The sequence below is a fragment of the Salmo salar genome, chromosome 08 (genome assembly GCF_965601325.2).
Source record: "Salmo salar chromosome 08, fSalSal1, whole genome shotgun sequence".
NCBI lineage: Eukaryota > Metazoa > Chordata > Actinopteri > Salmoniformes > Salmonidae > Salmo > Salmo salar.
This window is the reverse complement of record NC_138298.1, coordinates 535,919-555,000: the sequence shown is the minus strand read 5'-3', so window position 1 is coordinate 555,000 and position 19,082 is coordinate 535,919. Positions and strand designations below refer to the sequence as shown.

Sequence of the window (19,082 nt, the reverse complement as noted above, 5' to 3'; positions counted from 1 at the left end):
AATAGTGCAGGGGCACACCCTCGTGGACAAAATGCTTACAGCACCTCGTATTCCCAGGCGGTCTCCCATCCAAGTACTAACCAGGCCCGACCCTGCTTAGCTTCCGAGATCAGACGAGATCGGGCGTACCCAGGCTGGTATGGCCGTAAGCGAGAAACAATCTCTTGCTACAACATATATAGTCAAAGTGAGTCTGATAAAACAGACATTTAGTCAATTCATCATTAAATGCTTAATACAAGGCAGTGTTGCTGATGAAATAGTGCAAGAGCACACCCTCGTGGACAAAATGCTTACAGCACCTGGTATTCCCAGGCGGTCTCCCATCCAAGTACTAACCAGGCCCGACCCTGCTTAGCTTCCGAGATCAGACGAGATCGGGCGTACCCAGGCTGGTATGGCCGTAAGCGAGAAACAATCTCTTGCTACAACATATATAGTCAAAGTGAGTGTGATAAACAGACATTGCATTTTCACCAATTAGATAAGCAGCTTGAACTTTGTGTCACTGAAAAAGTAGAAGAAATTACAAACACTGTTCCCATCACTTTTTAGCACAGGTAGTTGGATAAAATACAAACTTTATTTCCTTTCATCATTTGAACAGGGCAAAGGAGCACAAAGCACACACAAGCTGCATTCAGCAACAATATTTTTGTTTGTCTTATAAATACAAGGCAGATGCTAATTGAAAACACAAGGAAATTTGATCCTATTAAAAAGGCAGGAAGCTGCATTTAGTCAATTCATCATTAAATGCTTACTACAAGGCAGTGTTGCTGATGAAATAGTGCAGGGGCACACCCTCGTGGACAAAATGCTTACAGCACCTGGTATTCCCAGGCGGTCTCCCATCCAAGTACTAACCAGGCCCGACCCTGCTTAGCTTCCGAGATCAGACGAGATCGGGCGTACCCAGGCTGGTATGGCCGTAAGCGAGAAACAATCTCTTGCTACAACATATATAGTCAAAGTGAGTCTGATAAAACAGACATTTAGTCAATTCATCATTAAATGCTTAATACAAGGCAGTGTTGCTGATGAAATAGTGCAAGAGCACACCCTCGTGGACAAAATGCTTACAGCACCTGGTATTCCCAGGCGGTCTCCCATCCAAGTACTAACCAGGCCCGACCCTGCTTAGCTTCCGAGATAAGACGAGATCGGGCGTACCCAGGCTGGTATGGCCGTAAGCGAGATACAAACTCTTGCTACAACATATATAGTCAAAGTGAGTCTGATAAAACAGACATTTAGTCAATTCATCATTAAATGCTTAATACAAGGCAGTGTTGCTGATGAAATAGTGCAAGAGCACACCCTCGTGGACAAAATGCTTACAGCACCTGGTATTCCCAGGCGGTCTCCAATCCAAGTACTAACCAGGCCCGACCCTGCTTAGCTTCCGAGATCAGACGAGATCGGGCGTACCCAGGCTGGTATGGCCGTAAGCGAGATAGAATCTCTTGCTACAACATATATAGTCAAAGTGAGTCTGATAAAACAGACATTTAGTCAATTCATCATTAAATGCTTAATACAAGGCAGTGTTGCTGATGAAATAGTGCAAGAGCACACCCTCGTGGACAAAATGCTTACAGCACCTGGTATTCCCAGGCGGTCTCCCATCCAAGTAGTAACCAGGCCCGACCCTGCTTAGCTTCCGAGATCAGACGAGATCGGGCGTACCCAGGCTGGTATGGCCGTAAGCGAGAAACAATCTCTTGCTACAACATATATAGTCAAAGTGAGTCTGATAAAACAGACATTTAGTCAATTCATCATTAAATGCTTAATACAAGGCAGTGTTGCTGATGAAATAGTGCAAGAGCACACCCTCGTGGACAAAATGCTTACAGCACCTGGTATTCCCAGGCGGTCTCCCATCCAAGTACTAACCAGGCCCGACCCTGCTTAGCTTCCGAGATCAGACGAGATCGGGCGTACCCAGGCTGGTATGGCCGTAAGCGAGAAACAATCTCTTGCTACAACATATATAGTCAAAGTGAGTGTGATAAACAGACATTGCATTTTCACCAATTAGATAAGCAGCTTGAACTTTGTGTCACTGAAAAAGTAGAAGAAATTACAAACACTGTTCCCATCACTTTTTAGCACAGGTAGTTGGATAAAATACAAACTTTATTTCCTTTCATCATTTGAACAGGGCAAAGGAGCACAAAGCACACACAAGCTGCATTCAGCAACAATATTCTTGTTTGTCTTATAAATACAAGGCAGATGCTAATTGAAAACACAAGGAAATTTGATCCTATTAAAAAGGCAGGAAGCTGCATTTAGTCAATTCATCATTAAATGCTTACTACAAGGCAGTGTTGCTGATGAAATAGTGCAGGGGCACACCCTCGTGGACAAAATGCTTACAGCACCTGGTATTCCCAGGCGGTCTCCCATCCAAGTACTAACCAGGCCCGACCCTGCTTAGCTTCCGAGATCAGACGAGATCGGGCGTACCCAGGCTGGTATGGCCGTAAGCGAGAAACAATCTCTTGCTACAACATATATAGTCAAAGTGAGTCTGATAAAACAGACATTTAGTCAATTCATCATTAAATGCTTAATACAAGGCAGTGTTGCTGATGAAATAGTGCAAGAGCACACCCTCGTGGACAAAATGCTTACAGCACCTGGTATTCCCAGGCGGTCTCCCATCCAAGTACTAACCAGGCCCGACCCTGCTTAGCTTCCGAGATAAGACGAGATCGGGCGTACCCAGGCTGGTATGGCCGTAAGCGAGATACAAACTCTTGCTACAACATATATAGTCAAAGTGAGTCTGATAAAACAGACATTTAGTCAATTCATCATTAAATGCTTAATACAAGGCAGTGTTGCTGATGAAATAGTGCAAGAGCACACCCTCGTGGACAAAATGCTTACAGCACCTGGTATTCCCAGGCGGTCTCCAATCCAAGTACTAACCAGGCCCGACCCTGCTTAGCTTCCGAGATCAGACGAGATCGGGCGTACCCAGGCTGGTATGGCCGTAAGCGAGATAGAATCTCTTGCTACAACATATATAGTCAAAGTGAGTCTGATAAAACAGACATTTAGTCAATTCATCATTAAATGCTTAATACAAGGCAGTGTTGCTGATGAAATAGTGCAAGAGCACACCCTCGTTGACAAAATGCTTACAGCACCTGGTATTCCCAGGCGGTCTCCCATCCAAGTAGTAACCAGGCCCGACCCTGCTTAGCTTCCGAGATCAGACGAGATCGGGCGTACCCAGGCTGGTATGGCCGTAAGCGAGAAACAATCTCTTGCTACAACATATATAGTCAAAGTGAGTCTGATAAAACAGACATTTAGTCAATTCATCATTAAATGCTTAATACAAGGCAGTGTTGCTGATGAAATAGTGCAAGAGCACACCCTCGTGGACAAAATGCTTACAGCACCTGGTATTCCCAGGCGGTCTCCCATCCAAGTACTAACCAGGCCCGACCCTGCTTAGCTTCCGAGATCAGACGAGATCGGGCGTACCTTTTTTTTTTTTATCTTTTATTATGAAAAAACACATAATATTTACAATATTCAAACAATAATAATAAAAAAGGATGAACAATTCATCCTTTTACAAAATCAAAAAAGAAAAGAAAATAAAACCAATTAATAATTAAAAGCAAGTTTTCCATTTTGATCAATTTCGATAAAAGTGCTCCCCCACACAAACAGTTTTTCAAAATTACATCCTCCATATTTATATATTAGTTCAATATCTTTCTCTAAAATACTTTTAAATAAAACCTCCACACTCACAATTTTCCCTTCATAATGTCCTAAATTCCTTCTTTGTCTTACAGCGTATCTAGCATGGCTAAGAACAAAATTCATCAAATTAATATTAAAAACTTTGCTTTTTCCATTTATACCAAATAGAAACAACCTCCTCCACTCAATCCCATTTACAATATCTTCTCCCCAATGTTGTTCTAAAAGCCCCTTTATAAACTCATGAAACCCTTGTAATCTACTACATTCAATAAAAAAGTGCATAAAATTTTCCACCTCCGTACCACAAATATCACATTCTCTTTTAATGTCTCTATTTATTTGATGTAAAACCACGTTCGTAAAAATCCTATTATGTTTCAATTTAAAATCATTATCTTCACATTCTATAGAATTATATTTGACATTGACATTCTTCCATATTGATTTTACATCTATATTTACAAATACCCTAGACCACACTTTTTCTGAAGCAGGAGCTTTTATCTCTCTTAAAATACATTTTTCATAAATCTTTTTAACTTTCAAACCTGATAAAACATGTTTCTCCCCATTACTTTCATAATATAAAACCGGTAAACCCTTAGCTCTCTCAACCACCTCTGTATTTATTAAAAGCACCCATTCTTCAGGAATACACCCTAAAATTCTCTTATACATATTATCTACTGTAGTTTTGCTTATTTCATCTTCCACTTCACAAACATTATCATAAATCGCTTGTACAGTAAGGAACCCTGGAATGACCTCGTATAAAATATCCCCAATCTGTCTCATCCCAGCCCTCATAAAATATTTACAAAACAACATCTTATTATTATATTGTATCTTGGGATTTAAGAAAATTGGCTGATTTAAAATATTGTCTAAAATGGTACACTCATAATAAATATTTGGTAAAAACTCCCCCCAAGCTTCAAACACTTCTCTATAAAACAATGGTATATTACTTAACATTTCTTTTTTCATGCACATCAATAAACCATTGTCCCCCATCCTCCCAACCTCCTGCAAATACTCCTTAAAAAATCTTTTCCATCCATAATCTAGTTCACCATATAAATATTTCCGTACCATTTTAACTCTAATTGCTTTTTTCCTTACATTTAAATCCACCAACTTCAAACCCCCCTCCTCATAACCTGCAATCAATGTTTTAAAAGAAATTTTCGCTCCTTTCCCATCCCATAAAAAATCAACTAAAATCATATTCATTTCAGATAAAACCCATTCTGGTACATCTAAAACGTTCATGACATGAATAAAAATTGACATCAGCAAGGAATTTACAACAATTACTTTCCCTTTTAATTTCAAAGCCCTCCCCCTCCACATATTTACTACCTTCCTAACTTTGTTTATAACCCCACTCCATGTCAGATCCCTAGCTTCTTGTTCCTTCACCCCTAAAAACACACCTAACACCTTAAAATAATCATTTACCACCTTAAAAGGAAAAGTCCCCTCATTATTCTTCCCAACATACATTATTACTGACTTCTCCATATTCACTTTAGCTCCTGAGGCTTTCTCATATACTTTAAAACACTCCATCACCCTTTTAACACTTCCCTCATCTCTGACTGTAATTGTGGTATCGTCTGCATATTGATGAATTAAACTAAAACCTCCTTGCGGAGTCTCTACACAATTTATAAAATGATCTTTTTTAAGGTATGCCGCTAAGGGTTCTACCGATAAAACAAACAATAAAGCTGATAAAGGGCACCCCTGTCTCACTGATCTCTCAAGAATAAAAGAATCTGTTAAAATCCCATTACATTTAACCCTACTTTTAGCCTTTCTATATAATAATTTTATCCATCTTATAATTCCATTTCCAAACCCATACTTTTCCAGTACCCTAAACATAAAATCATGTTCCACCCTGTCAAAAGCTTTATTAAAATCTATACTTAAAACAATTCCCCCTATCTTATCGCTATTCATTTTATTTATCACATCTCTAAGTGTAGTTATGGTATCTGCTATATCTCTTCCAGGCACAGTATAATTTTGTGTAGGTGCTATAATATCATTTAAAACCATCTTCATCCTATTTGCCAGTATCTTAGCTAAAATCTTATAATCTGAGTTTAATAAACTAATTGGCCTATAATTTTCTAATTTCAATTTACTCCCCTTATTTTTATATAAAATCGATATCAGCCCTGTCACCATGGAATCTGAAACAGTATTATTGTCTTCCATATATTGATATACTTCTAATAAAATAGGTGCTAAAATACTTTCATACATTTTATAAAACTCTGCAATTAGTCCATCTACTCCAGGACTTTTATTTATTTGTAAACCCTTAATTGCATCTTTCACTTCATCCATTGTTATCTTCCTATCACACATTTGCTTATCCTCAACACCAATTTGCACATCAACACTACTTAAAATCTCTTTTACACACCCCTCATCCACCTCCCCTTTCTTAAATAAATCCTTATAAAAATTCTGTACCGTTTCTAATATCTCCACATAATCATTTACTACTTCACCCTTTACATTTTCAATCTCACTAATATATGATTTCATCTGTTTAGTTTTCTCTAAACCAAGAAAAAACGACGTACATTTCTCCCCTTCTAAAACATATTTTGCCCTACTTCTTATAATTGCACCCTTACACTTATCTATTTCACATTTGCTCAATTTTTCTTTTAAATCTAAAAACTTTTCAATAGTATAATCAGGATCACTATCACATTTCTTCATTTCTTCATTCAATTTTGTTCTTAAATAATTTTCTGCTCTTGTCATCCTACTCCTCTGCTTCCTTGCATATCTAATACTAAAAACTTTTATTTTTTCTTTAACATTTTCCCACCACTTGCACTTATCATTCCCTTTTTGCTTATCCTCCATTTCATGTTCTATCAAAGATTTAAGTTGTTTCCCGTATTCCTCATCACCTAGATACCCTGCATTCATACACCATATTCCCCCCCCTTTCCTTTCCTTATCTAACCCCACCGAAAATGTTAACCCAGCATGATCACTAAAAGTTGTAAAAATATATTTAATATCCTTCATAAAATTCCTTAACCCTTCATTTACTAAAACCAAATCTATCCGTGTCTGTTTCAATTCCCCTAAAACCACCTGCCTTCTAGAAAATTCTCTCTTATTCGGATTCTCCTCCCTCCATATATCAATTAAATTGTTTTCAACCATCATCTTCCTTAAAACCCCCCTAGATACGTCACTTCTAAAAATAGCTCCCCTTGTCATATCTAGTCTATCCATTTTTACATTAAAATCCCCAACTAAAATACAGTTTCCCTTGCACCATTTCGCTAATTCTAAAAATAAATTCCTTCTCTCTATTTCATTATTCGGCGCATAAATATTTATAATCCTAAAAACCCTACTCATATATTCAAAATCTAAAATTAAAATCCTCCCATTATTATCATTATATATCTTCTTCACATTTTCTACTACATCCTTCCTTATTAAAATTGCAACCCCACATGAATTCCCCCTACCATTGTTTACATAAATAAAATCCCTCCATATTTTCTGAATTTCTAAAACACACATATTATCCCAGTGCGTCTCTTGAATACATAAAATATCAGAATTCTTTATGTGTACTATTCTATTAAATTTTCCTATTGTTCTCAACCCATTCGCATTTATCGACATTATTGTTACCATACTAATAAATAATAAAATTATAAAATATAATTTCATTATCCTCTACCTTTTATCCAGTTTCTTTCCTCTTCCACCCTTTCTCTCCCCCCCCTCCGCTGCTTTCCTCTTCCTGTATCCTCCTCTCATTCTTTCAAATTTTTCCCCATCATCCGAGTCCGATATCTCCTCCAAGTCCATTTCATCCAGCCAACTTTTCTTCTTTACACCCTCATCCGTTGTGCTCCCCGTGTTCATCGCCGATTCTGGAATGCTCGTTGTGCTCCCCGTGTTCATCGCCGATTCTGGAATGTTCGTTGTGCTCCCCGTGTTCTCCGCCGTTTCTGGAATGTTCATCTCCGTCTCACGTGTAGTAGTCGTTGTGCTCCCCGTGTTCATACCCGTCTCTGTTATTGTCATTAAACTTAAGACCCTCTCCATTTCTTCACCCCCCGAGGTACTTGTTTGTGCTGTGCTTTCCCCCAAAACCCGTGAGTCCCCCGTGCTTCCCCCCAATCCACTTCCCCTCTCCTCCTGAAAACTCCACCTTCTTATTTCCGAATCCATACTGCTCCCAATTTCGTTAATCTTCTGGTCTTCTTTCTTCTCCCTTCTTCCTTCCTCCGTCTCTCCACCTTCCACCACGTCCTCTCCTCCATCTTCTTCTCCTTCTTGCGATGATACAACTGCTTCCTCGAATAGTACTTGACTCCCCTCTTCAGTCATAACTTCTCCACAGTTGCACTCCGCCAATCTCTTTCTGCATCTTCCACAAACATTCCTTTCCTTCTCTCCGACACACTCTCTCGCATAATGGCCTTGATTGCCGCACTTGAAACACTTGAATTCAGGGCAATCTTTAACTATGTGCCCAGGTTGTATGCACAATCGACAAACTCTGACCTGCTTGTCATGGATCACCCTGAAGTATTCAGCTCCTTCCAGCGTCTCAATTTTTGTGGAATATGGCAATGATTTTACTTTTTCCGTAAATTTAACTTTACAAAACCGTGTTCCGTCAACCACCTCCGTTCCAGGCCAAACTCTCCTCCTTATCTCCGAGACGGCCGTTACTCCCCAGCTACTCAGCTTGTCCAGTATAACTTTGTCTTCGATGTATACCGGGAGATTCATAAAAGACACCACCAATTCATTTACATTCACATCTCTCGCCATAATCCTGGTGTCCTTTATCCTTAAACCGTCCATTAGCCGTTCTTTACCTTTTCCGTTTTTCATCGTAATTTCATACTTCTTCTCGCCTTTCATTCGGCATCCCACCACCTCTCCACACATCTCCTTAATTGCTCGCAGTAATTCCATCGTCGTCATCTTTTCTTCTCCCACCAACTCAATTGCCACCGTGTATTCTTTGCCATATTTCATTCCTTCTTTATTTTCGTTTTCCTTCCGTTGCGCATTTTCGTTGTCTTTGTCCGTTCCGTTTGTCGTTGCCATGTTGTCCGTCATTGTAAATCAAAAATGAAAGCGAAAAAACCTCCCCCAGGCAGCAAAACTGCAGGGGGGGAAAACTAAACAAAACTAAAAACTATCCAAATAAAAAAACAATAAATTATATTGCAAAAACCAAAAAAAGAAACGAAAATAGCTCTCGAGAAAACACTCTCAAGCAAACACTCACAGCTCAATTACTCGCACCTGTCGTCACTTCTCCAATCAAGGATTAGCGCCCCCAGGCTGGTATGGCCGTAAGCGAGAAACAATCTCTTGCTACAACATATATAGTCAAAGTGAGTCTGATAAAACAGACATTTAGTCAATTCATCATTAAATGCTTAATACAAGGCAGTGTTGCTGATGAAATAGTGCAAGAGCACACCCTCGTGGACAAAATGCTTACAGCACCTGGTATTCCCAGGCGGTCTCCCATCCAAGTACTAACCAGGCCCGACCCTGCTTAGCTTCCGAGATCAGACGAGATCGGGCGTACCCAGGCTGGTATGGCCGTAAGCGAGACACAATCTCTTGCTACAACATATATAGTCAAAGTGAGTGTGATAAACAGACATTGCATTTTCACCAATTAGATAAGCAGCTTGAACTTTGTGTCACTGAAAAAGTAGAAGAAATTACAAACACTGTTCCCATCACTTTTTACCACAGGTAGTTGGATAAAATACAAACTTTATTTCCTTTCATCATTTGAACAGGGCAAAGGAGCACAAAGCACACACAAGCTGCATTCAGCAACAATATTCTTGTTTGTCTTATAAATACAAGGCAGATGCTAATTGAAAACACAAGGAAATTTGATCCTATTAAAAAGGCAGGAAGCTGCATTTAGTCAATTCATCATTAAATGCTTACTACAAGGCAGTGTTGCTGATGAAATAGTGCAGGGGCACACCCTCGTGGACAAAACGCTTACAGCACCTGGTATTCCCAGGCGGTCTCCCATCCAAGTACTAACCAGGCCCGACCCTGCTTAGCTTCCGAGATCAGACGAGATCGGGCGTACCCAGGCTGGTATGGCCGTAAGCGAGAAACAATCTCTTGCTACAACATATATAGTCAAAGTGAGTCTGATAAAACAGACATTTAGTCAATTCATCATTAAATGCTTAATACAAGGCAGTGTTGCTGATGAAATAGTGCAAGAGCACACCCTCGTGGACAAAATGCTTACAGCACCTGGTATTCCCAGGCGGTCTCCCATCCAAGTACTAACCAGGCCCGACCCTGCTTAGCTTCCGAGATCAGACGAGATCGGGCGTACCCAGGCTGGTATGGCCGTAAGCGAGATACAATCTCTTGCTACAACATATATAGTCAAAGTGAGTCTGATAAAACAGACATTTAGTCAATTCATCATTAAATGCTTAATACAAGGCAGTGTTGCTGATGAAATAGTGCAAGAGCACACCCTCGTGGACAAAATGCTTACAGCACCTGGTATTCCCAGGCGGTCTCCCATCCAAGTACTAACCAGGCCCGACCCTGCTTAGCTTCCGAGATCAGACGAGATCGGGCGTACCCAGGCTGGTATGGCCGTAAGCGAGAAACAATCTCTTGCTACAACATATATAGTCAAAGTGAGTCTGATAAAACAGACATTTAGTCAATTCATCATTAAATGCTTAATACAAGGCAGTGTTGCTGATGAAATAGTGCAAGAGCACACCCTCGTGGACAAAATGCTTACAGCACCTGGTATTCCCAGGCGGTCTCCCATCCAAGTACTAACCAGGCCCGACCCTGCTTAGCTTCCGAGATCAGACGAGATCGGGCGTACCCAGGCTGGTATGGCCGTAAGCGAGACACAATCTCTTGCTACAACATATATAGTCAAAGTGAGTGTGATAAACAGACATTGCATTTTCACCAATTAGATAAGCAGCTTGAACTTTGTGTCACTGAAAAAGTAGAAGAAATTACAAACACTGTTCCCATCACTTTTTACCACAGGTAGTTGGATAAAATACAAACTTTATTTCCTTTCATCATTTGAACAGGGCAAAGGAGCACAAAGCACACACAAGCTGCATTCAGCAACAATATTCTTGTTTGTCTTATAAATACAAGGCAGATGCTAATTGAAAACACAAGGAAATTTGATCCTATTAAAAAGGCAGGAAGCTGCATTTAGTCAATTCATCATTAAATGCTTACTACAAGGCAGTGTTGCTGATGAAATAGTGCAGGGGCACACCCTCGTGGACAAAATGCTTACAGCACCTGGTATTCCCAGGCGGTCTCCCATCCAAGTACTAACCAGGCCCGACCCTGCTTAGCTTCCGAGATCAGACGAGATCGGGCGTACCCAGGCTGGTATGGCCGTAAGCGAGAAACAATCTCTTGCTACAACATATATAGTCAAAGTGAGTCTGATAAAACAGACATTTAGTCAATTCATCATTAAATGCTTAATACAAGGCAGTGTTGCTGATGAAATAGTGCAAGAGCACACCCTCGTGGACAAAATGCTTACAGCACCTGGTATTCCCAGGCGGTCTCCCATCCAAGTACTAACCAGGCCCGACCCTGCTTAGCTTCCGAGATCAGACGAGATCGGGCGTACCCAGGCTGGTATGGCCGTAAGCGAGATACAATCTCTTGCTACAACATATATAGTCAAAGTGAGTCTGATAAAACAGACATTTAGTCAATTCATCATTAAATGCTTAATACAAGGCAGTGTTGCTGATGAAATAGTGCAAGAGCACACCCTCGTGGACAAAATGCTTACAGCACCTGGTATTCCCAGGCGGTCTCCCATCCAAGTACTAACCAGGCCCGACCCTGCTTAGCTTCCGAGATCAGACGAGATCGGGCGTACCCAGGCTGGTATGGCCGTAAGCGAGAAACAATCTCTTGCTACAACATATATAGTCAAAGTGAGTCTGATAAAACAGACATTTAGTCAATTCATCATTAAATGCTTAATACAAGGCAGTGTTGCTGATGAAATAGTGCAAGAGCACACCCTCGTGGACAAAATGCTTACAGCACCTGGTATTCCCAGGCGGTCTCCCATCCAAGTACTAACCAGGCCCGACCCTGCTTAGCTTCCGAGATCAGACGAGATCGGGCGTACCCAGGCTGGTATGGCCGTAAGCGAGACACAATCTCTTGCTACAACATATATAGTCAAAGTGAGTGTGATAAACAGACATTGCATTTTCACCAATTAGATAAGCAGCTTGAACTTTGTGTCACTGAAAAAGTAGAAGAAATTACAAACACTGTTCCCATCACTTTTTACCACAGGTAGTTGGATAAAATACAAACTTTATTTCCTTTCATCATTTGAACAGGGCAAAGGAGCACAAAGCACACACAAGCTGCATTCAGCAACAATATTCTTGTTTGTCTTATAAATACAAGGCAGATGCTAATTGAAAACACAAGGAAATTTGATCCTATTAAAAAGGCAGGAAGCTGCATTTAGTCAATTCATCATTAAATGCTTACTACAAGGCAGTGTTGCTGATGAAATAGTGCAGGGGCACACCCTCGTGGACAAAATGCTTACAGCACCTGGTATTCCCAGGCGGTCTCCCATCCAAGTACTAACCAGGCCCGACCCTGCTTAGCTTCCGAGATCAGACGAGATCGGGCGTACCCAGGCTGGTATGGCCGTAAGCGAGAAACAATCTCTTGCTACAACATATATAGTCAAAGTGAGTCTGATAAAACAGACATTTAGTCAATTCATCATTAAATGCTTAATACAAGGCAGTGTTGCTGATGAAATAGTGCAAGAGCACACCCTCGTGGACAAAATGCTTACAGCACCTGGTATTCCCAGGCGGTCTCCCATCCAAGTACTAACCAGGCCCGACCCTGCTTAGCTTCCGAGATCAGACGAGATCGGGCGTACCCAGGCTGGTATGGCCGTAAGCGAGAAACAATCTCTTGCTACAACATATATAGTCAAAGTGAGTCTGATAAAACAGACATTTAGTCAATTCATCATTAAATGCTTAATACAAGGCAGTGTTGCTGATGAAATAGTGCAAGAGCACACCCTCGTGGACAAAATGCTTACAGCACCTGGTATTCCCAGGCGGTCTCCCATCCAAGTACTAACCAGGCCCGACCCTGCTTAGCTTCCGAGATCAGACGAGATCGGGCGTACCCAGGCTGGTATGGCCGTAAGCGAGAAACAATCTCTTGCTACAACATATATAGTCAAAGTGAGTGTGATAACCAGACATTGCATTTTCACCAATTAGATAAGCAGCTTGAACTTTGTGTCACTGAAAAAGTAGAAGAAATTACAAACACTGTTCCCATCACTTTTTAGCACAGGTAGTTGGATAAAATACAAACTTTATTTCCTTTCATCATTTGAACAGGGCAAAGGAGCACAAAGCACACACAAGCTGCATTCAGCAACAATATTCTTGTTTGTCTTATAAATACAAGGCAGATGCTAATTGAAAACACAAGGAAATATGATCCTATTAAAAAGGCAGGAAGCTGCATTTAGTCAATTCATCATTAAATGCTTACTACAAGGCAGTGTTGCTGATGAAATAGTGCAAGAGCACACCCTCGTGGACAAAATGCTTACAGCACCTGGTATTCCCAGGCGGTCTCCCATCCAAGTACTAACCAGGCCCGACCCTGCTTAGCTTCCGAGATCAGACGAGATCGGGCGTACCCAGGCTGGTATGGCCGTAAGCGAGAAACAATCTCTTGCTACAACATATATAGTCAAAGTGAGTGTGATAAACAGACATTGCATTTTCACCAATTAGATAAGCAGCTTGAACTTTGTGTCACTGAAAAAGTAGAAGAAATTACAAACACTGTTCCCATCACTTTTTACCACAGGTAGTTGGATAAAATACAAACTTTATTTCCTTTCATCATTTGAACAGGGCAAAGGAGCACAAAGCACACACAAGCTGCATTCAGCAACAATATTCTTGTTTGTCTTATAAATACAAGGCAGATGCTAATTGAAAACACAAGGAAATTTGATCCTATTAAAAAGGCAGGAAGCTGCATTTAGTCAATTCATCATTAAATGCTTACTACAAGGCAGTGTTGCTGATGAAATAGTGCAGGGGCACACCCTCGTGGACAAAATGCTTACAGCACCTGGTATTCCCAGGCGGTCTCCCATCCAAGTACTAACCAGGCCCGACCCTGCTTAGCTTCCGAGATCAGACGAGATCGGGCGTACCCAGGCTGGTATGGCCGTAAGCGAGAAACAATCTCTTGCTACAACATATATAGTCAAAGTGAGTCTGATAAAACAGACATTTAGTCAATTCATCATTAAACGCTTAATACAAGGCAGTGTTGCTGATGAAATAGTGCAAGAGCACACCCTCGTGGACAAAATGCTTACAGCACCTGGTATTCCGAGGCGGTCTCCCATCCAAGTACTAACCAGGCCCGACCCTGCTTAGCTTCCGAGATCAGACGAGATCGGGCGTACCCAGGCTGGTATAGCCGTAAGCGAGATACAATCTCTTGCTACAACATATATAGTCAAAGTGAGTCTGATAAAACAGACATTTAGTCAATTCATCATTAAATGCTTAATACAAGGCAGTGTTGCTGATGAAATAGTGCAAGAGCACACCCTCGTGGACAAAATGCTTACAGCACCTGGTATTCCCAGGCGGTCTCCCATCCAAGTACTAACCAGGCCCGACCCTGCTTAGCTTCCGAGATCAGACGAGATCGGGCGTACCCAGGCTGGTATGGCCGTAAGCGAGACACAATCTCTTGCTACAACATATATAGTCAAAGTGAGTGTGATAAACAGACATTGCATTTTCACCAATTAGATAAGCAGCTTGAACTTTGTGTCACTGAAAAAGTAGAAGAAATTACAAACACTGTTCCCATCACTTTTTAGCACAGGTAGTTGGATAAAATACAAACTTTATTTCCTTTCATCATTTGAACAGGGCAAAGGAGCACAAAGCACACACAAGCTGCATTCAGCAACAATATTCTTGTTTGTCTTATAAATACAAGGCAGATGCTAATTGAAAACACAAGGAAATTTGATCCTATTAAAAAGGCAGGAAGCTGCATTTAGTCAATTCATCATTAAATGCTTACTACAAGGCAGTGTTGCTGATGAAATAGTGCAGGGGCACACCCTCGTGGACAAAATGCTTACAGCACCTGGTATTCCCAGGCGGTCTCCCATCCAAGTACTAACCAGGGCCGACCCTGCTTAGCTTCCGAGATCAGACGAGATCGGGTGTACCCAGGCTGGTATGGCCGTAAGCGAGAAACAATCTCTTGCTACAACATATATAGTCAAAGTGAGTCTGATAAAACAGACATTTAGTCAATTCATCATTAAATGCTTAATACAAGGCAGTGTTGCTGATGAAATAGTGCAAGAGCACACCCTCGTGGACAAAATGCTTACAGCACCTGGTATTCCCAGGCGGTCTCCCATCCAAGTACTAACCAGGCCCGACCCTGCTTAGCTTCCGAGATCAGACGAGATCGGGCGTACCCAGGCTGGTATGGCCGTAAGCGAGATACAATCTCTTGCTACAACATATATAGTCAAAGTGAGTCTGATAAAACAGACATTTAGTCAATTCATCATTAAATGCTTAATACAAGGCAGTGTTGCTGATGAAATAGTGCAAGAGCACACCCTCGTGGACAAAATGCTTACAGCACCTGGTATTCCCAGGCGGTCTCCCATCCAAGTACTAACCAGGCCCGACCCTGCTTAGCTTCCGAGATCAGACGAGATCGGGCGTACCCAGGCTGGTATGGCCGTAAGCGAGAAACAATCTCTTGCTACAACATATATAGTCAAAGTGAGTGTGATAAACAGACATTGCATTTTCACCAATTAGATAAGCAGCTTGAACTTTGTGTCACTGAAAAAGTAGAAGAAATTACAAACACTGTTCCCATCACTTTTTAGCACAGGTAGTTGGATAAAATACAAACTTTATTTCCTTTCATCATTTGAACAGGGCAAAGGAGCACAAAGCACACACAAGCTGCATTCAGCAACAATATTCTTGTTTGTCTTATAAATACAAGGCAGATGCTAATTGAAAACACAAGGAAATTTGATCCTATTAAAAAGGCAGGAAGCTGCATTTAGTCAATTCATCATTAAATGCTTACTACAAGGCAGTGTTGCTGATGAAATAGTGCAGGGGCACACCCTCGTGGACAAAATGCTTACAGCACCTGGTATTCCCAGGCGGTCTCCCATCCAAGTACTAACCAGGCCCGACCCTGCTTAGCTTCCGAGATCAGACGAGATCGGGCGTACCCAGGCTGGTATGGCCGTAAGCGAGATACAATCTCTTGCTACAACATATATAGTCAAAGTGAGTCTGATAAAACAGACATTTAGTCAATTCATCATTAAATGCTTAATACAAGGCAGTGTTGCTGATGAAATAGTGCAAGAGCACACCCTCGTGGACAAAATGCTTACAGCACCTGGTATTCCCAGGCGGTCTCCCATCCAAGTACTAACCAGGCCCGACCCTGCTTAGCTTCCGAGATCAGACGAGATCGGGCGTACCCAGGCTGGTATGGCCGTAAGCGAGAAACAATCTCTTGCTACAACATATATAGTCAAAGTGAGTGTGATAACCAGACATTGCATTTTCACCAATTAGATAAGCAGCTTGAACTTTGTGTCACTGAAAAAGTAGAAGAAATTACAAACACTGTTCCCATCACTTTTTAGCACAGGTAGTTGGATAAAATACAAACTTTATTTCCTTTCATCATTTGAACAGGGCAAAGGAGCACAAAGCACACACAAGCTGCATTCAGCAACAATATTCTTGTTTGTCTTATAAATACAAGGCAGATGCTAATTGAAAACACAAGGAAATATGATCCTATTAAAAAGGCAGGAAGCTGCATTTAGTCAATTCATCATTAAATGCTTACTACAAGGCAGTGTTGCTGATGAAATAGTGCAAGAGCACACCCTCGTGGACAAAATGCTTACAGCACCTGGTATTCCCAGGCGGTCTCCCATCCAAGTACTAACCAGGCCCGACCCTGCTTAGCTTCCGAGATCAGACGAGATCGGGCGTACCCAGGCTGGTATGGCCGTAAGCGAGAAACAATCTCTTGCTACAACATATATAGTCAAAGTGAGTCTGATAAAACAGACATTTAGTCAATTCATCATTAAATGCTTAATACAAGGCAGTGTTGCTGATGAAATAGTGCAAGAGCACACCCTCGTGGACAAAATGCTTACAGCACCTGGTATTCCCAGGCGGTCTCCCATCCAAGTACTAACCAGGCCCGACCCTGCTTAGCTTCCGAGATCAGACGAGATCGGGCGTACCCAGGCTGGTATGGCCGTAAGCGAGACACAATCTCTTGCTACAACATATATAGTCAAAGTGAGTGTGATAAACAGACATTGCATTTTCACCAATTAGATAAGCAGCTTGAACTTTGTGTCACTGAAAAAGTAGAAGAAATTACAAACACTGTTCCCATCACTTTTTACCACAGGTAGTTGGATAAAATACAAACTTTATTTCCTTTCATCATTTGAACAGGGCAAAGGAGCACAAAGCACACACAAGCTGCATTCAGCAACAATATTCTTGTTTGTCTTATAAATACAAGGCAGATGCTAATTGAAAACACAAGGAAATTTGATCCTATTAAAAAGGCAGGAAGCTGCATTTAGTCAATTCATCATTAAATGCTTACTACAAGGCAGTGTTGCTGATGAAATAGTGCAGGGGCACACCCTCGTGGACAAAATGCTTACAGCACCTGGTATTCCCAGGCGGTCTCCCATCCAAGTACTAACCAGGCCCGACCCTGCTTAGCTTCCGAGATCAGACGAGATCGGGCGTACCCAGGCTGGTATGGCCGTAAGCGAGAAACAATCTCTTGCTACAACATATATAGTCAAAGTGAGTCTGATAAAACAGACATTTAGTCAATTCATCATTAAATGCTTAATACAAGGCAGTGTTGCTGATGAAATAGTGCAAGAGCACACCCTCGTGGACAAAATGCTTACAGCACCTGGTATTCCCAGGCGGTCTCCCATCCAAGTACTAACCAGGCCCGACCCTGCTTAGCTTCCGAGATCAGACGAGATCGGGCGTACCCAGGCTGGTATGGCCGTAAGCGAGATACAATCTCTTGCTACAACATATATAGTCAAAGTGAGTCTGATAAAACAGACATTTAGTCAATTCATCATTAAATGCTTAATACAAGGCAGTGTTGCTGATGAAATAGTGCAAGAGCACACCCTCGTGGACAAAATGCTTACAGCACCTGGTATTCCCAGGCGGTCTCCCATCCAAGTACTAACCAGGCCCGACCCTGCTTAGCTTCCGAGATCAGACGAGATCGGGCGTACCCAGGCTGGTATGGCCGTAAGCGAGAAACAATCTCTTGCTACAACATATATAGTCAAAGTGAGTCTGATAAAACAGACATTTAGTCAATTCATCATTAAATGCTTAATACAAGGCAGTGTTGCTGATGAAATAGTGCAAGAGCACACCCTCGTGATCAAAATGCTTACAGCACCTGGTATTCCCAGGCGGTCTCCCATCCAAGTACTAACCAGGCCCGACCCTGCTTAGCTTCCGAGATCAGACGAGATCGGGCGTACCCAGGCTGGTATGGCCGTAAGCGAGAAACAATCTCTTGCTACAACATATATAGTCAAAGTGAGTGTGATAACCAGACATTGCATTTTCACCAATTAGATAAGCAGCTTGAACTTTGTGTCACTGAAAAAGTAGAAGAAATTACAAACACTGTTCCCATCACTTTTTAGCACAGGTAGTTGGATAAAATACAAACTTTATTTCCTTTCATCATTTGAACAGGGCAAAGGAGCACAAAGCACACACAAGCTGCATTCAGCAACAATATTCTTGTTTGTCTTATAAATACAAGGCAGATGCTAATTGAAAACACAAGGAAATATGATCCTATTAAAAAGGCAGGAAGCTGCATTTAGTCAATTCATCATTAAATGCTTACTACAAGGCAGTGTTGCTGATGAAATAGTGCAAGAGCACACCCTCGTGGACAAAATGCTTACAGCACCTGGTATTCCCAGGCGGTCTCCCATCCAAGTACTAACCAGGCCCGACCCTGCTTAGCTTCCGAGATCAGACGAGATCGGGCGTACCCAGGCTGGTATGGCCGTAAGCGAGAAACAATCTCTTGCTACAACATATATAGTCAAAGTG

General features: G+C 41.5%; 39 non-coding genes across 39 annotated transcripts; all 39 read right to left on the bottom strand.

Annotated features, from left to right (window-relative positions):
- Positions 1–32: 32 nt before the first annotated feature.
- On the bottom strand, positions 33–151 carry LOC145885691 (5S ribosomal RNA). Its single transcript, XR_014397274.1, has one exon. It is a non-coding gene; the product is annotated as a 5S ribosomal RNA (ribosomal RNA).
- Positions 152–290: 139 nt separating this feature from the next.
- On the bottom strand, positions 291–409 carry LOC145886315 (5S ribosomal RNA). The gene has a single exon (XR_014397900.1). It is a non-coding gene; the product is annotated as a 5S ribosomal RNA (ribosomal RNA).
- Positions 410–818: 409 nt separating this feature from the next.
- LOC145886304 (5S ribosomal RNA) lies at positions 819–937 on the bottom strand. Its single transcript, XR_014397889.1, has one exon. It is a non-coding gene; the product is annotated as a 5S ribosomal RNA (ribosomal RNA).
- Positions 938–1,076: 139 nt separating this feature from the next.
- Positions 1,077–1,195, bottom strand: LOC145887623 (5S ribosomal RNA). Its single transcript, XR_014399214.1, has one exon. It is a non-coding gene; the product is annotated as a 5S ribosomal RNA (ribosomal RNA).
- A 139-nt stretch (positions 1,196–1,334) lies between these two features.
- LOC145886690 (5S ribosomal RNA) lies at positions 1,335–1,453 on the bottom strand. The gene has a single exon (XR_014398275.1). It is a non-coding gene; the product is annotated as a 5S ribosomal RNA (ribosomal RNA).
- A 139-nt stretch (positions 1,454–1,592) lies between these two features.
- On the bottom strand, positions 1,593–1,711 carry LOC145885188 (5S ribosomal RNA). The gene has a single exon (XR_014396769.1). It is a non-coding gene; the product is annotated as a 5S ribosomal RNA (ribosomal RNA).
- Positions 1,712–1,850: 139 nt separating this feature from the next.
- Positions 1,851–1,969, bottom strand: LOC145886293 (5S ribosomal RNA). The gene has a single exon (XR_014397878.1). It is a non-coding gene; the product is annotated as a 5S ribosomal RNA (ribosomal RNA).
- Positions 1,970–2,378: 409 nt separating this feature from the next.
- LOC123737384 (5S ribosomal RNA) lies at positions 2,379–2,497 on the bottom strand. The gene has a single exon (XR_014397867.1). It is a non-coding gene; the product is annotated as a 5S ribosomal RNA (ribosomal RNA).
- Positions 2,498–2,636: 139 nt separating this feature from the next.
- On the bottom strand, positions 2,637–2,755 carry LOC123737103 (5S ribosomal RNA). Its single transcript, XR_006766643.2, has one exon. It is a non-coding gene; the product is annotated as a 5S ribosomal RNA (ribosomal RNA).
- A 139-nt stretch (positions 2,756–2,894) lies between these two features.
- LOC123737099 (5S ribosomal RNA) lies at positions 2,895–3,013 on the bottom strand. The gene has a single exon (XR_006766639.2). It is a non-coding gene; the product is annotated as a 5S ribosomal RNA (ribosomal RNA).
- A 139-nt stretch (positions 3,014–3,152) lies between these two features.
- Positions 3,153–3,271, bottom strand: LOC123737345 (5S ribosomal RNA). The gene has a single exon (XR_014396768.1). It is a non-coding gene; the product is annotated as a 5S ribosomal RNA (ribosomal RNA).
- Positions 3,272–9,258: 5,987 nt separating this feature from the next.
- Positions 9,259–9,377, bottom strand: LOC145886272 (5S ribosomal RNA). Its single transcript, XR_014397856.1, has one exon. It is a non-coding gene; the product is annotated as a 5S ribosomal RNA (ribosomal RNA).
- A 409-nt stretch (positions 9,378–9,786) lies between these two features.
- Positions 9,787–9,905, bottom strand: LOC123734788 (5S ribosomal RNA). The gene has a single exon (XR_006764973.2). It is a non-coding gene; the product is annotated as a 5S ribosomal RNA (ribosomal RNA).
- A 139-nt stretch (positions 9,906–10,044) lies between these two features.
- LOC123734946 (5S ribosomal RNA) lies at positions 10,045–10,163 on the bottom strand. The gene has a single exon (XR_006765131.2). It is a non-coding gene; the product is annotated as a 5S ribosomal RNA (ribosomal RNA).
- A 139-nt stretch (positions 10,164–10,302) lies between these two features.
- On the bottom strand, positions 10,303–10,421 carry LOC145886253 (5S ribosomal RNA). The gene has a single exon (XR_014397837.1). It is a non-coding gene; the product is annotated as a 5S ribosomal RNA (ribosomal RNA).
- A 139-nt stretch (positions 10,422–10,560) lies between these two features.
- Positions 10,561–10,679, bottom strand: LOC145886241 (5S ribosomal RNA). The gene has a single exon (XR_014397825.1). It is a non-coding gene; the product is annotated as a 5S ribosomal RNA (ribosomal RNA).
- A 409-nt stretch (positions 10,680–11,088) lies between these two features.
- On the bottom strand, positions 11,089–11,207 carry LOC145886230 (5S ribosomal RNA). The gene has a single exon (XR_014397814.1). It is a non-coding gene; the product is annotated as a 5S ribosomal RNA (ribosomal RNA).
- A 139-nt stretch (positions 11,208–11,346) lies between these two features.
- On the bottom strand, positions 11,347–11,465 carry LOC145886219 (5S ribosomal RNA). Its single transcript, XR_014397803.1, has one exon. It is a non-coding gene; the product is annotated as a 5S ribosomal RNA (ribosomal RNA).
- A 139-nt stretch (positions 11,466–11,604) lies between these two features.
- On the bottom strand, positions 11,605–11,723 carry LOC145886208 (5S ribosomal RNA). Its single transcript, XR_014397792.1, has one exon. It is a non-coding gene; the product is annotated as a 5S ribosomal RNA (ribosomal RNA).
- Positions 11,724–11,862: 139 nt separating this feature from the next.
- On the bottom strand, positions 11,863–11,981 carry LOC145886197 (5S ribosomal RNA). Its single transcript, XR_014397781.1, has one exon. It is a non-coding gene; the product is annotated as a 5S ribosomal RNA (ribosomal RNA).
- A 409-nt stretch (positions 11,982–12,390) lies between these two features.
- Positions 12,391–12,509, bottom strand: LOC145886187 (5S ribosomal RNA). Its single transcript, XR_014397771.1, has one exon. It is a non-coding gene; the product is annotated as a 5S ribosomal RNA (ribosomal RNA).
- Positions 12,510–12,648: 139 nt separating this feature from the next.
- Positions 12,649–12,767, bottom strand: LOC145886176 (5S ribosomal RNA). The gene has a single exon (XR_014397760.1). It is a non-coding gene; the product is annotated as a 5S ribosomal RNA (ribosomal RNA).
- Positions 12,768–12,906: 139 nt separating this feature from the next.
- Positions 12,907–13,025, bottom strand: LOC145886165 (5S ribosomal RNA). The gene has a single exon (XR_014397749.1). It is a non-coding gene; the product is annotated as a 5S ribosomal RNA (ribosomal RNA).
- Positions 13,026–13,434: 409 nt separating this feature from the next.
- LOC145886154 (5S ribosomal RNA) lies at positions 13,435–13,553 on the bottom strand. Its single transcript, XR_014397738.1, has one exon. It is a non-coding gene; the product is annotated as a 5S ribosomal RNA (ribosomal RNA).
- Positions 13,554–13,962: 409 nt separating this feature from the next.
- Positions 13,963–14,081, bottom strand: LOC145886143 (5S ribosomal RNA). The gene has a single exon (XR_014397727.1). It is a non-coding gene; the product is annotated as a 5S ribosomal RNA (ribosomal RNA).
- A 139-nt stretch (positions 14,082–14,220) lies between these two features.
- LOC145885731 (5S ribosomal RNA) lies at positions 14,221–14,339 on the bottom strand. The gene has a single exon (XR_014397315.1). It is a non-coding gene; the product is annotated as a 5S ribosomal RNA (ribosomal RNA).
- A 139-nt stretch (positions 14,340–14,478) lies between these two features.
- LOC145886131 (5S ribosomal RNA) lies at positions 14,479–14,597 on the bottom strand. The gene has a single exon (XR_014397715.1). It is a non-coding gene; the product is annotated as a 5S ribosomal RNA (ribosomal RNA).
- Positions 14,598–15,006: 409 nt separating this feature from the next.
- Positions 15,007–15,125, bottom strand: LOC145883946 (5S ribosomal RNA). Its single transcript, XR_014395523.1, has one exon. It is a non-coding gene; the product is annotated as a 5S ribosomal RNA (ribosomal RNA).
- Positions 15,126–15,264: 139 nt separating this feature from the next.
- Positions 15,265–15,383, bottom strand: LOC145886120 (5S ribosomal RNA). Its single transcript, XR_014397704.1, has one exon. It is a non-coding gene; the product is annotated as a 5S ribosomal RNA (ribosomal RNA).
- A 139-nt stretch (positions 15,384–15,522) lies between these two features.
- Positions 15,523–15,641, bottom strand: LOC145886109 (5S ribosomal RNA). Its single transcript, XR_014397693.1, has one exon. It is a non-coding gene; the product is annotated as a 5S ribosomal RNA (ribosomal RNA).
- Positions 15,642–16,050: 409 nt separating this feature from the next.
- Positions 16,051–16,169, bottom strand: LOC145886098 (5S ribosomal RNA). Its single transcript, XR_014397682.1, has one exon. It is a non-coding gene; the product is annotated as a 5S ribosomal RNA (ribosomal RNA).
- Positions 16,170–16,308: 139 nt separating this feature from the next.
- LOC145886087 (5S ribosomal RNA) lies at positions 16,309–16,427 on the bottom strand. The gene has a single exon (XR_014397671.1). It is a non-coding gene; the product is annotated as a 5S ribosomal RNA (ribosomal RNA).
- Positions 16,428–16,836: 409 nt separating this feature from the next.
- On the bottom strand, positions 16,837–16,955 carry LOC145886076 (5S ribosomal RNA). The gene has a single exon (XR_014397660.1). It is a non-coding gene; the product is annotated as a 5S ribosomal RNA (ribosomal RNA).
- A 139-nt stretch (positions 16,956–17,094) lies between these two features.
- On the bottom strand, positions 17,095–17,213 carry LOC145886065 (5S ribosomal RNA). The gene has a single exon (XR_014397649.1). It is a non-coding gene; the product is annotated as a 5S ribosomal RNA (ribosomal RNA).
- A 409-nt stretch (positions 17,214–17,622) lies between these two features.
- LOC145886054 (5S ribosomal RNA) lies at positions 17,623–17,741 on the bottom strand. The gene has a single exon (XR_014397638.1). It is a non-coding gene; the product is annotated as a 5S ribosomal RNA (ribosomal RNA).
- A 139-nt stretch (positions 17,742–17,880) lies between these two features.
- LOC145886043 (5S ribosomal RNA) lies at positions 17,881–17,999 on the bottom strand. Its single transcript, XR_014397627.1, has one exon. It is a non-coding gene; the product is annotated as a 5S ribosomal RNA (ribosomal RNA).
- A 139-nt stretch (positions 18,000–18,138) lies between these two features.
- Positions 18,139–18,257, bottom strand: LOC145886032 (5S ribosomal RNA). The gene has a single exon (XR_014397616.1). It is a non-coding gene; the product is annotated as a 5S ribosomal RNA (ribosomal RNA).
- A 139-nt stretch (positions 18,258–18,396) lies between these two features.
- On the bottom strand, positions 18,397–18,515 carry LOC145886020 (5S ribosomal RNA). The gene has a single exon (XR_014397604.1). It is a non-coding gene; the product is annotated as a 5S ribosomal RNA (ribosomal RNA).
- Positions 18,516–18,924: 409 nt separating this feature from the next.
- On the bottom strand, positions 18,925–19,043 carry LOC145886009 (5S ribosomal RNA). Its single transcript, XR_014397593.1, has one exon. It is a non-coding gene; the product is annotated as a 5S ribosomal RNA (ribosomal RNA).
- Between the last annotated feature and the right edge of the window lie 39 nt (positions 19,044–19,082).